The sequence below is a fragment of the Octopus bimaculoides genome, chromosome 29, assembly GCF_046866305.1.
Source record: "Octopus bimaculoides isolate indiv1 chromosome 29, ASM4686630v1, whole genome shotgun sequence".
Lineage (NCBI taxonomy): Eukaryota > Metazoa > Mollusca > Cephalopoda > Octopoda > Octopodidae > Octopus > Octopus bimaculoides.
Window position 1 is genome coordinate 18,501,620 of NC_142956.1, and position 15,320 is coordinate 18,516,939.

At 35.0% G+C, this 15,320-nt stretch overlaps 2 protein-coding genes across 7 annotated transcripts in view; one reads left to right on the forward strand and one right to left on the reverse strand.

Moving 5' to 3' along the window:
• LOC106867089 (uncharacterized) overlaps window positions 1-14,519 on the forward strand; it is a 53,518-nt gene extending 38,999 nt beyond the window's left edge. For 4 of the 5 annotated variants that reach the window (XM_089344990.1, XM_089344991.1, XM_089344989.1 and 1 more), the window contains 2 exons: window positions 2,763-2,994; window positions 3,534-14,519. The gene's annotated coding sequence lies outside the window, so the exon portion shown is untranslated. The remainder of the gene's footprint in view (window positions 1-2,762; window positions 2,995-3,533) is intronic. The other variant, XM_089344993.1, reaches the window with a different exon arrangement.
• Window positions 1-15,320, reverse strand: part of LOC106883582 (uncharacterized) — a 45,345-nt gene that overhangs the window by 25,859 nt on the left and 4,166 nt on the right. The window lies entirely within an intron of this gene.

A 15,320-nucleotide genomic window follows, 5' to 3' on the forward strand; every position in this document is an offset into this window, starting at 1 on the left:
ATATATATGTATGGATGTATGTATATATATATATATGTATGGATGTATGTATATATATATATATGTATGGATGTATGTATATATATATATATGTATGGATGTATGTATATATATATATATGTATGGATGTATGTATATATATATATATGTATGGATGTATGTATATATATATATATATGTATGGATGTATGTATATATATATATGTATGGATGTATGTATATATATATATGTATGGATGTATGTATATATATATATATATATATATGTATGGATGTATGTATATATATATATATGTATGGATGTATGTATATATATATATATATGTATGGATGTATGTATATATATATATATGTATGGATGTATGTATATATATATATATGTATGGATGTATGTATATATATATATATGTATGGATGGATGTATGTATATATATATATATGTATGTATGGATGTATGTATATATATATATGTATGGATGTATATATATATATATGGATGTATGTATGGATGTATATATATATATATGGATGTATGTATATATATATATATATATATATGGATGTATGTATATATATATATATATATATATGGATGTATGTATATATATATATATATATATATGGATGTATGTATATATATATATATATATGGATGTATGTGTATATATATATATATATATATATATATGGATGTATGTATATATATATATATATATATATGGATGTATGTATATATATATATATATATATATGGATGTATGTATATATATATATATATATATATGTATGGATGTATGTATATATATATATATGTATGGATGTATGTATATATATATATATGTATGGATGTATGTATATATATATGTATGGATGTATGTATATATATATGTATGGATGTATGTATATATATATGTATGGATGTGTATATATATATATATATGTATGGATGTATATATATATATATATGTATGGATGTATATATATATATATATGTATGGATGTATATATATATATATATGTATGGATGTATATATATATATATATGTATGGATGTATATATATATATATATGTATGGATGTATATATATATATATATGTATGGATGTATATATATATATATATGTATGGATGTATATATATATATATATGTATGGATGTATATATATATATATATGTATGGATGTATATATATATATATATGTATGGATGTATATATATATATATATGTATGGATGTATATATATATATATGTATGGATGTATATATATATATATGTATGGATGTATATATATATATATGTATGGATGTATATATATATATATGTATGGATGTATATATATATATATGTATGGATGTATATATATATATATATGTATGGATGTATATATATATATATATATGTATGGATGTATATATATATATATGTATGGATGGATGTATATATATATATATGTATGGATGTATATATATATATATGTATGGATGTATATATATATATATATGTATGGATGTATATATATATATATATGTATGGATGTATATATATATATATATGTATGGATGTATATATATATATATATGTATGGATGTATATATATATATATATGTATGGATGTATATATATATATATATGTATGGATGTATATATATATATATATGTATGGATGTATATATATATATATATGTATGGATGTATATATATATATATATGTATGGATGTATATATATATATATATGTATGGATGTATATATATATATATATGTATGGATGTATATATATATATATATGTATGGATGTATATATATATATATATGTATGGATGTATATATATATATATATGTATGGATGTATATATATATATATATGTATGGATGTATATATATATATATATGTATGGATGTATATATATATATATATGTATGGATGTATATATATATATATATGTATGGATGTATATATATATATATATATGTATGGATGTATATATATATATATATGTATGGATGTATATATATATATATATGTATGGATGTATATATATATATGTATGGATGTATATATATATATATATGTATGGATGTATATATATATATATATATGTATGGATGTATATATATATATATATATATGTATGGATGTATATATATATATATATATATGTATGGATGTATATATATATATATATATATGTATGGATGTATATATATATATATATATATGTATGGATGTATATATATATATATATATATGTATGGATGTATATATATATATATATATATATGTATGGATGTATATATATATATATATATATGTATGGATGTATATATATATATATATATATGTATGGATGTATATATATATATATATATGTATGGATGTATATATATATATATATGTATGGATGTATATATATATATATATGTATGGATGTATATATATATATATATGTATGGATGTATATATATATATATATGTATGGATGTATATATATATATATATGTATGGATGTATGTATATATATATGTATGGATGTATGTATATATATATGTATGGATGTATGTATATATATATGGATGTATGTATATATATATGTATGGATGTATGTATATATATATGTATGGATGTATGTATATATATGTTCGTATATATGTAGTTGTATGTGTATATATGTAAATATACACATACATTTTTGAAATTTTGTTTTTATATTGTACATGGTCTTGCTTATCCAATTTAATGATTATTTCTCTCTATTTTTCAGATCGTAATATAAATGAAGCTAAGATGTCTGACCTAACTGAGTGGGAAAAGGGCTGAGTTGTTGGAGTTCGAATGGCAACAGCATCCGTCTCCAGAATTGCTGAACTCCTTAGTTTTTCAGAAGCTACCATATCTGAATTTGAGAATCATGGCAAAACCTCCAGCAGGTGTAGTAAGTCCAGCAGGACTTTGGAGGTCACTGAAAAAGACTGGCGAGTGATGAAAAATCTCAAGTAAGTTATATTCTCCGACGATTCCAGTTTTCCTCTTAATGTGAATTTATGTGTGGAGAAAATCTGGTTCAGGTTTTAATCCTGACTGGCTTTTTCCTTCTAAAATTTTTCTGGAATAACAATCACAAACTCTGATTCAGCTTCAAAAATTACATTTATATACCAAATTGGCAAGTTTAAGACCAGTAAATGCAGGTGAGGTGGGGGTTGTCAAGCGATGTTGGAGGGACAAACACAAACATACACACATATACACACACATAAATATATATACATATATACGACAGGCTTCTTTCAGTTTCCGTCTACCAAATCCACTCACAAGGCTTTGGTCGGCCCAAGACTATTAGTAGAAGACGCTTGCCCAAGATGCCACACAGTGGGATTGAACCCGGAACCATATGTTTGGTGAGCATGCTACAAACTACAAAGGTTTTTATCTACTGTTTATCCTTACAGAAACATTGAACAAATTTCACTGTTGCTTTTCAATGTTTTTCTATATTCTTTAGTTTATTATTGTTTCTCTGTTATTTCAGAATTACAGAATACTTTAACCATGGATTTGTCATCATTTACCAAGATTAAAGAAATAGATATAATCCTGTTTCTGTAAATCTGTGTGAGAGAATACTGTGAACTATTTCCTCTGGCTGAGATTATTAACAATAATTTTGTTACTTCAACGCCTGAGATATATAAACTTGGATTACGAAGAGGTTTGCAGCGTTTTCAGATATTGACTTCTATCACAGCTGATTGAAATGTAACCAAACAAATATTTGTTTGGAATAAAATATATGAGCATAAAGAAGAAAAATAACAGAAAAATTATGGAAGACGAATTGTGCTAAGACAATATTAAGAGTGAATCACAGATTGAAGGAAATGAATCTCGAAGATTGCTGTATCTTTGTGATATCTGTGGTAAGTCGTTCTCTCAAAAAGGTAACCTGAATACACAAATGTATTCGTTCAGGGGAGAAATCATTCTCCCAAAGAGGTAACATCAATATTCACAAATACATTCATACAGGAGAGAAAACCGTATCACAGTGATGTCTGTGCTAAATCCTTCTCTTAAGTGGATTACTCACAAACTCATTCATATAAGAGAGAAACCATGTCCATTTTTATATCTGCGGTGAATCCTTGCAAAACATTACTTCACCAAATGCAAACATATACACCAAGAAGAGAGACCTTGTAACTAATACTCTGGTATATCATCCTCTCAAAAAAGGCAGTTTGCTGTTCATATACGTAATTATACAGAGTAGCTATAATAATATCAGTCATTTGGTGAAAGAAATGGTCTATACTCAGGAAAAGTATAACCTACTCTTTTACTTGTTTCAGTCATTTGACTGCGGTCATGTTGCAGCACCGCCTTTAGTCGAGCACATGGACCCCGGGACTTATTCTTTGTAAGTCTAGTACTTATTCTATCGGTCTCCTTTGCCGAACTGCTAAGTTACGGGGATGTAAACACACCAGCATCGGTTGTCAAGCGATGTTGGGAGGACAAACACATACATACATATATACGACGGGCTTCTTTCCAGTTTCCATCTACCAAATCCACCCACAAGGCTTTGGTCGGCCCGAGGCTATAGTGGAAGACACTTGCCCAAGGTGCCACGTGGTGGGACTGAACCCGGAACCATGTGGTTGGTAAGCAAGCTACTTCACACAGCCACTCCTGCGCCCATTTCTTATATAACCTCATCATTATCTCTTTTGGTCACCATCTTTTTTTTTTTTTTTTTTCCTACTTAACCATTCCTTCAAAATATGTATAATTCCAACTAGCTTACGAAAAATTACTGTTGATATACAGGGCAGGCCAAAAGTCATTAAAAAAATTCGACATTTCCAATTAAATAATATAAAGTGTTTTTGAAATGTGCAATGGATATCATCATCCTTTGACATTCATTTTCCATGCTGACATGGGTTGGATGGGCCAACTGAAGTTGACAAGCTGGAGAGCCGCACTAGGTTCCAGTCTAGTTTGGCTTGGTTTCTGCAGCTGTGTGCACTTCCTAGTGCCAAGAAGCAGGGCGGGTTTGCAGGGAGAGAGCAGGTGTATGGTCCACGGAACGTGCTGTGGCAAGTGCGGTGTGGATGGTGGTGAGGGGATATCCCCGTAGGATGAAGCAGCGAGCCATGATTTGAGACTTGTCACTACAGAGCCTGCGTAGATGGAGGAATAGGGGATGGAAAGCTTGGTGTGTTTAGGGTAGGAAGAGAAGTTGAGATAAGAGTGTGTATTTGTAGTGGATGGAGGTGCTAAGAGTGGAGTGAAGGATGCTGACCGAAATGTCAAGAAAGGGGACAGAGGTGTCAGAGATAGTACAGGAGAAGTGGAGGGCAAGATGGAAGGATTGAACGAAAGAGAGGAACGAGTCAAGATGTTCATGGGAGAGTGAGGTGGCACCGATACAGTCGTCGATATAACGACCATATAGTTCAGGAGTAGGACCAGTGAAACTTGAGAATATTTGGGCCTCAACATAGCCAATGAACAGGTTTGCGTAGTTGAGGCCCATTCTCGTTCCCATAGCCACTCCCGAGTTCTACTGGTAGATATCACCCGCGAACGAGTAGCAGTTAAGAGATAGGACAAGTTTGGCCAGACAAATGAGTGTGGAGGTTGTGGGTTGGGGCGTTGGTCTAGGAAATACTTAAGGGCTCGCAGCCCCTCGTCGTGGGGGATCACTGTATAGAGGCTCTGAATGTCTAGAGTGAAGAGAAGCTTAGAAGGGCCAGGAGGGAAGGAAAAAGAGTTGACCAAACGAAGTGCATGGTTGGTGTCGTGGATGTGAGAAGGGAGAGAAGCCACTAAGGGGGCAAGGACATGGTCGAGATATCTGGAGATAAGTTTGGTGGGGCAGCTACAGAAATATCGTCTTCATAAATGATGTTCATTCCCATTCTACAAAAAAATCTAGCAATCTACCCTTAATCCTCTGTAGTTGTTGGTCGGAGCTATTCCTAATATATAGAAGACAGTCATCCCTATATAGACCCCCCCTAATCCTAGGGAATTGATCATTTAACTCGTAAAGAATAAATGAACCCACCATATCAGCTATTTGAGCTGAGTCTGAGCTTCCCATGGGGACATCGAAAGCATCTGGTGTATCCTTTCTTATCCATATTTTATCGTTAAAACTAATATAGGATTTTCTAGCAGCTGTTATTACTTTAAATTCTTCTCTAGTAAGACCAGCCTTTTTATGGAAAAACCACATTGCCTTATTTAATATTAACGGATTAATCGATCTATAAAAATTTGCTATATCAAATTGAATAAATTTAGTTTTTTTTTTGTGCTCAATAGAGTTAAACCAACCTATTACTTGGTCTGTACTCAACCATAATTCTAACTTCAACTTAATTATTATTTTAGGTAAATACTTATTAATAATGTTTTTACTTAATACTCCAATGTCTGATTTTGTTGGGCATATGTCTTAAAGATGGTTGTGTCCAAAAGTTCACTTTATGATCCTTAAGGATGAATCTCGGTTCTTTTGGTACCAATGGTTCCGTCCTATCTGTCAGGTATTTCTCCATTATTTCTTTAGTTTCCATATTAGCTTTCTTAAGTATCTTATTATTTACTATCTTATAACTCTTCTCGATTTCTTTTTTTCAGTAGATCATTGTAGTTCTGCCTGGTCAATTTGTAGATGTTTCCTGTTTTGTCAGATTTCACCAGAATTTTATCTGTATTCCTTATTTCTTTAATAATTCCTTCTATGTATTTCAGGTGTTGATTCATTCTTGGTGATCTATTAAATTTAATGCTCTTTACAACAGACCAAATATCTTCTTCTCACTGCACATTTTGACTCTAGGTAGTCATGACTCTCAGTCTCTGCTGGTAGCTCAACTGTAGCACCACTAAACTGCCTCAAGTTCTGCTATTAATTTGACGCTAGAGGTGACCGCAGTTGAGAGCAGTAGTCCAGAAGACTTCGAACAGGGGCGGGGATTCATTTTCCACAATTCTCTTCAAACAGTGAAGCTTCCTTTCCCAGGGCCCAGGTTGGCCGGGATGAGACTCTTTTGATTCTTTTCTTTGGCTTTTGAATTGCACTATAATTCGATTAACAGTAGCAAGAAGAATTTGAAGATTTTCTCTGGCTCAGACCAGCCTTACTTTGCCCAACAATACAACCTCTTTGAAAATCTGACAGTTATGCTGAATTCTTTGTGCAGACTGAATATTTTAAGGCTGATATTGGTATATTCCTGAGTGCCAACACACACACGATGGGCTTCTTTCAGTTTCCGTCCACCCAATCCACTCCCAAGGCTTTTGTTGGCCTGAAGCTATAGTAGGAGACGTTTGCCCAAGCTGCCACACATCCATGCCTGCACTTAATGTTTCTTTCTTCAATTATATTCCCTGACGAATGTTTTTCATCAAAATCTAATACAAATGACATCCATTTATTACAAAGCAGTGAATAGTCTGAGAAGTTACCAATAACAATGAAAACTTGACTTTTATTGTCAAAAGTTGTTGCTTATTAATCAATCGTATTAACCAATGTGTTTGCCCTCAACATATGTTGATGAGGTTAAGCATTTACTTTGATCTAATCCAAATGTTGACCCCTAAATATTCATCTCTTAATGTTTCTAGTTCATGTCCTGCATATCAGGTTATTTTCAATAATAATCAAACATTCCGTGTCCAATTGTTTGTCTCCTAAACATGGAGAGACAACACCATGTCTAGCTTTGAGAAACTGTCAGTTCTTGTCACTATAATTTAGAAGACATTTCACCACTAGCGTAGCTGGGAGTGCGGCTAGTAGGGGTGGTCTTCCCCGAGGGGGCACTTCTGGGTCTGCTATTGGCAGTGTGTTTTTGTTGGGTCCAGGGGTACCACATACTCTAGCTACGCTATTGCATTTTACTGACGCAGATGTTACCGAAAAATCTGAATTGGGAGGCCCAGTGGATGGGTGTCTGTCTCAAACAGATAGGATAATTTATAGTTACCATACAACTATTGTCTGTAAGATAAACAAATATTTGGCAATATCAGTTTGATTAGAAAGTTCTTGGACATTTCTAATATATCACTTTATCAACAATTAAAAATGCAACAAAGAACAATCTATCCAAAAGGTAATGACCCCTGTTATTAATTACCGTTTGCCATCTTTCAGGCAAAGTTTTGAATCCTTTCATCCTGAAATCATGTGGCTTTGAATCAATAAAGTCATAAAGGAACGATTTCACATCTTTGTTTTCAAACTCTGTATTGCCAATCGCATGTTGCAATGCAGAGAATAAGTGGTAGTCAGAAGGGGCGACATCAGGAGAATACGGTGGGTGCACCATAATCTCCCAGCCCGCCTCCTTCACCTTCTCTGACATCTTCTTTTCACGATATACTGGCACGCTGTCTTTGTGGTAAATTATCTTCTTCAAATTTGAGCATTTTTCAGCCGATCGATTTGATCACAGTAGACATCCTTGTCAACGGTGGTATTACGTGGGAGAAGATCCAAAATGATCACACCACGGCAATCCCACCAAACTTAGATCATAACCTTCTTTTGCACAAGCGGCCCTTTTGGCAAAGGTTTTAGCTGTTGACCATTGCTACATCAGGATCGTCTGCATCTCACGTTGGACTACAGTACCCACTTTTCATCCATAGTGATAACACTTCTCAATTTCTTTTTTCAGTAAATCTTTGTAGTGTTTTTTAGTTAATTTATAAATGTTTCCTGTTTTGTCAGATTTCACCAGAATCCTGTCAGTGACTCTAACCAATCAAATCTTTGGCTCCGCCAGAGCAGACTTTGACAGGCAGTGACACGTGCTTGTTTGTCCGCTTCAGTTGATTCATGTGGTACTCATTTTCCAAGCTTGCTGACCTTGCCGAGACGATGCAGGTGGTTAATGATCATAACATGGGAGATTCTAAAACTACCGCGACGTGCAGTTTGCATTGGATCGGCTTTAATGACTTGCAACAATGCAACATCATCGATCTATTCTTGGCGCTTGCCTCAAGGTTGATCTTCCAGTGAATAATTGTTGGATTCAAAGCGCTGACACCAATTACCGCAACTAGTTTTTGAGACTGTGTATGGGCCAAACGCTTCGCAGATTAGTTCAGCTGCATCACGCATGGATGTGCCATGTTTGAGGTGATACAGTATGATGCTATGAAGAGCCAGCTTTGTAAGTGCTATTTTTGGAGCACATTTTGTGCACAAAGTCATATGTTTTACAATACAACCACAACACAGAATGCTAACGAGCAAATAGTAGTTGTTAGTCTTTATATCCTCGCTTTATATCCATGCTGGCTGCTCCTGATTGGTCTCAGAAACAAACGATTTGGTGTTTATCCGGCTTGCACATCTAATTTAATGATACATTTTTAACACTTTTTGATGCGTTTCCAGTAACCCATGGCTGGGTTTATATGTCGAACACTACCAACAGTCCATTCGCTAAATGAACTACTTCAGCATCAAAAATTTTCTTGTTCTCATTTTTGAATTGTATCAGGTTGGTGCAAAAGTAATGTCCGATTTAAAGATCTAAGGTAAAAAATAAATAAGCCAATGACTATGGAGATATTTATTCATTAACATACTCTCCATTGCTTTCATTAACGTCATTCCATCTTTCAATGACCTTATAAATGCCTCGCTTATAAAATTCTGTAGGTTTAGAACCAAAATACGAATCCAACTCATTTTCATTCTCTTCTCTTGTTATACGAAATCCATCAAAATGATTCTGTAGTCTTCAGAACAAATGGTATGGTGCTTTGGAAAAGTCTACACCCCTTTTGAAAACTGGATGTATTTTGTTTATTTTGATAGGAACAATTAATATTTTAAACTCCAATAATTTGCTTTAATAAGCAGATCTATCACACTTTTATTTAATACACAATACATTTGAAACTGATTCTTAAACAAAGATAAAGTCTACACCCGCTTTGGAATGTCTTCAGCTAATACTTTGTGGATGATCCTGCAGGCGCCTCGGGTAACCTTCCACGAGCTTGCTGCAGTGGTCTGCTGACAGTTTTCACCATTCTTCATGGCAGAACTTCTCGAGCTGTGTCAGATTGGATGGGGAACATCGGTGCACAGCCTGCTTTAGATCTTGCCATAGATTTTCTATAGGATTGAGGTCTGGGGACTGGCTGGACCATTCCAAAACTGTGATTTTCTTGCTAGCAAACCAAGCTTTAGTGCTTTTTGACACATGCTTGGGGTCGTTATCTTGTTGAAACTTGAAATTGCGATCCAAGTGCAGAGCTCTAGCAGACTTCAGCAGCTTTGCCTCCAGTATTTCTTGGTATTTGACACTATCCATGATACCTTGGCTTGTTATCAACTCTCCAGGCCCTGCAGCTGAAAAACAGCCCCAAATCATGATCGAGCCACTGCCATGCTTTACAGTGGGGACGGTGTTACAAGGTTGGTGAGCAGTGCCTTTTTCCCGCCAAATGTGGCGTTTTTTATTTTTTCCAAATAAGTCGACTTTGGTCTCATCTGACCACAATCTTTCACCGCATGGCCATGGAATCATTAATGGGACTTTTGGCAAAGTTCAGCCTAGCTTGTTTGTGTATAGTCTTCAGAAGGGGCTTGTTTTCTAGCTACCCTCCCTTGCAGGCCAGACTGGTGCAATACTCTGGAAATTGTAGATGCATGGACATCTGTCCCAGTACTGGAAACTGAAGCTTTCAAGTCTTCCAGTGTTGCACTAGGGTTGGAGGTTGCCTCCCGGACCAGTTTTGACTTTGCTCTTCTGGTAAGTTTGCTCGGTCTCCCAGTTCTTGGTAAGGTAGCAGTGGTTTTCTGCACTAACCACTTCTTAACTACAGTTTTAACAATGCTTAGGGGGCAATTCTCAAGTTTTTGCAATCCTTTTATAGCCATTATTTTCATTGTACTTTTGAGACAGAGGCTTGCCTATTTTCTTTCCCGAGTTGGACACCTTGTGTTTACAGTCAGTCCAAAGACCAACATACCAAAAAACCATGTGGTGAATGATTTCGTATGCAGTTACATCACCTTATATAGCAAAATAATAGACTGGCCAAGTTTATGGTAGAACACACATCACTTTTGATTGTTTTGGATTGTATACACCAGTGACAAACTACCTGATAATACGGTATATCTGGCGGGTATAGATTTTTGCAAAGACATTTTTCTAAGTTTTATGATTTTAAGAATCTGTGTGAAATTTTTAAAATGTAATTTTTATATCAAAGGAAAATGTGATTGATCTGCTTATTATTTAGCAATCATTGGAATTGAAAAAAATGTGATGTTTCCTGTTAAATTATACAAAATATATAAATTTTCAAAGGGGGTATAGACTTTTGCAAGGCACCGTAATCAGAAGGAGCAAGGTCAGGAGAATCTGGAGAGGCAGTATTTCCTAACCAGGTTCTTCCAAGAGAGTTTTGGTCAGTCAAGCTGTGTGAGGACAAGCATTATTGTAATGGAAGAACCAAATATGAACCATTTTCTTGCACAATGTGTCTCCATCTTTCCTTTAACTTGAAAATACCCTCTTCCCAGAATCGAGGTGGTTTCATGGCAAAGAATTCATCAAGGTATCTTTTTACGTCATCCAAGGAATTGAAATTTTTACCATGAACAGACAACAACATTTCTGGCTTTGAGAAACTGCCAGATGCTGTGGGTACAGTCTAGAAGACAATATTTCACTACTGCTGTAGCTGGGGCTTAAAACAGCCAGACCAGTCTTGATTCTTGTAAAGAAGCTCAATTGAGTTGGAAAACAGTAAAAGGTAGTTTTTTCTGCCATTTTGATTCTCCCATTTTTCTCGTACTATATAACAAGTCTCTTGAACAGATATTAAACGGATATTCTCTTTTTGTCTAGCTTCGAGAGACTACCAGATACTATGGATATAAATAAGAAGGCAACATTTCACTACCAGCGTGGCTGGGGGTGGTTTGCCCCAAGTGGAACTTTTATTTCTAGACCTATGATTGGAATCTGTCTATGTACAGTATTTCTCAGAATTAATTGTCTGGTTACTTGGGAGAAGCTCATAGTACAGCTCATAGTATGCAAGTGGCGTGACTCAATGCAGGTCTTAGAACTGACGGGAAGAGTGGCGCAAAATTAGAATTGCATCTCTTTAGATAAGGGATGTACTGGAAATCCCGGACTTCCACATAGTCTGGAAGTTAATTGGAAGCTTTTGAAAAATCCTAAGTGGTCGAGGGAGATTATTCTCGTTAGTTCCCTATTTTGTTTTGCTTGACTGCCAGGGGATCACTACATAACTCCCTCTTTAGACGAGCAGTCAATAAGCAAAATTATTGTAGTGATCCAGGGCAGATACAAAGCAGAAACACGTGCTTGCAAAAAAAAAAAAAAAGTAAAATAAGAGAAAATACATGTATCATAATAGGTACTCTCTTTATTTGTTTCAGTCATTTGACTGCGGCCATGCTGGAGCACCGCCATTAGTCGAGAAAATCGACCCCCAGGTATCTAAAAATAATTGCAGAGTTTCGTGCAACAAACCTTTAGCTGCACAGCTATGCACATCAAACTAAATGCAAAACATGGCAACTTGAAAAATACAGTGTGAAACATGCAGGGGGGGGGGGATGTTTTTAAATAAACGTTCTTTTGTAAAAGAAATAGCAAACAGTGTTTTGTGACACAACGTTAAATATAAATGGTTCTGGATAATTTTTGTGGCCAATGTACTGTTCTGCAACTTCTTGTGATATAAAGTTTAGGAGGTTTTTTGGTGCATGTGGCAGTGTTAGTGTAGGAGTGAATGTATGCGGTATGTCATGTTCTGGAATGAGATTTTCTGAGAAAACTTTTTTTTATTGTTGATGGATAATGTTTGTGTTTGACCATTAACGTCGACTATGAAGTTTTTTGGTGAGTGGAACAGTACTCGATGAGGTCCAGAAAAAGGTGTATGCAGCATATTAAATATGTAACACCTCTTTCAGACCTTACGGTGTACTATCGCACTCGCCAAAAGTTTTTTTTGGCCTGCTACAGTCGGGTTTGTATCGAAATTGTTCATTGCCAACCTTGCATTTTGTGCCAATTTCTTTGTTGCTTGTACCTGATATCCTATAAATAATTTTTAATGTGTCTAGAGGTTCAGGAAATGGTTATCTAGCTTGGATGATTGCTGACCATCTGTATTATAACAGATCACTTTGTTAATATTAACTCTGAATAGATTTGTAAGTCTTATCTCAGATAAAAGAGCCAGAATTTGGTCTCATCCTACAACAGATATTTACACTTTTTATTATAAATAAGAAGACAACATTTCACTACCAGCGTAGCTGGGGTGGTCTGCCCCAAGTGGTACTTTTATTTCAGGACCTGTGATTGGAATCTGTCTGTACAGTATTTCTCAGAATAAATTATTGTCTGGTTACTTGGGAGAAGCTCATAGTACAGAATTCCTTTCCAATCCCACCAGACACAAAGCAAGATTTTTTTTTAGGGTGAAGAGCTGCTTTTGGGGTGGCTCGTGTCTTGATTCTTGTAAAGAAGCTCAATTGAGTTGGAAAGCAATAATGTTTAGGAGATCAGGTGTGTTCATGTAGATATTTTGCCATTGTCGTGTTTTTGGTGAATCTAATGAGGTCTCCCAATTCTATAAGGTTGGCTTTCATCGTCAATTCTTTAATGAATGCATGCTTCTCTCCTCTGTTTTCTTTTCTGCTGATGGGCAATGAACATGATTTCTGTCGATGTCCAATAAGTCCACCATCATCAATTCACCCCTTTTTTTTTATTTAATTTTTAGCTATTAGTGGTGAAACACTATGGCTTTATTTTCTTGGTGAACTTTCCGCCACCATCTATTATCAGACAGCATATTGTCGTAGAATGGTGGCAATACATTACAATACTGTTGAATCTTCAGAAGATTTTTTTCATCTCTCCTCCTCTGGACACAACCATATAAATCTGATGATATTTGTTGTATATTTTTGGCATGATCTTGTGCTTATGTAAAACATTTGTTTATGCTCCCAAAACCATAAGTACATAATTTATGCTGAGAATTTATAAACTTTTTTTTCCTCCCCTCATACACATTGACTCATGTAATGTATATATTCATCTAAAACAGTTCATTTTCCAATTATTTGCCACTTTTTATGGTCTCTTATGGGTTTTTTAAAAATTATTATTGTTATTGGCTGATAAGAAGACTATTTCAGGAACATCCCTGTTCTTGAACTTTCATCGTTCCAATATCTACACTTTTGGTTGTTGGCTCCTTCATTTTTTGTTGAATCGCAATGGCGTCAGTGCTGAATGGTGAACATAAAAGCAGTTCGATTTAAAATGTTTTATTGCTGAGCTGAAAAGCTGAGGCTTATTGTAAATGTTACATCGAAGCATTTGAAGAAAACAAAGTCTGTAATTTTTTATCTATAAAACTGATTTTTCAAACTTTGAAATAATAAAAATTTCAAACCATTTGTTATGAGTTATGTTTTTCTTGTCTTTTATCTTGTTTCAGTTATTTGACTACGGCCATGCTGGGGCACCACCTTGAAGGGTTTTTAGTTGAACAAATTGACGCCAGGACTTTTTTTTTAAAGCCAGTTGTCATGTGGGGGGTAAAAACAGACACATAGATGTCACCATCATCATATGTTTTCCATGCTGGCATGGGTTGGATAGTTTGACCAGAAGTGGTAAGCTGGAGAGCTGCAGCAGGCTCCAGTCTAACTTTGGCTGGACGCCTCTTGAGTGTCGCACACATTTATATATGTGACACGCTTCTTTCAGTTTCCAGCTACCAAATCCGCTTGCAAGGCATTGGTTGGCCTGAGGCTATAGTAGAAGACACTTGCCCAAGGTGCCACGCAGTGGGACTGACCCCAGGACCATGTGATGAGTAATCAAGCTTCTACAAACTTTCTATTGTGTCCTGTAAAAGCAATCAGAATGCTGAGCATATTTATAGTCTGTATAATGGAATGTGAAATTAAATACAAATTCTGTGTGTGTGTGTGTGTATATATATATATATATATATATATGGTACTACTAATGCAGCGCGGACCCGAACGCGCATCCGCGCTAGCTAGTCTTGAGTGGTCGATCCTAACCCTAACCCGCGTGTGCAAATGAATACGTGTTTAGGGTTAGGATCGACCACTCAAGACTAGCTAGCGCGGCTGCGCGTTCGGGTCCACGCTGCTTTAGTAGTACCTATATATATGTATACATGAGGGGGTGCTGAAAATTTCTGGCTTTATGGGTGTCGTGAAAGG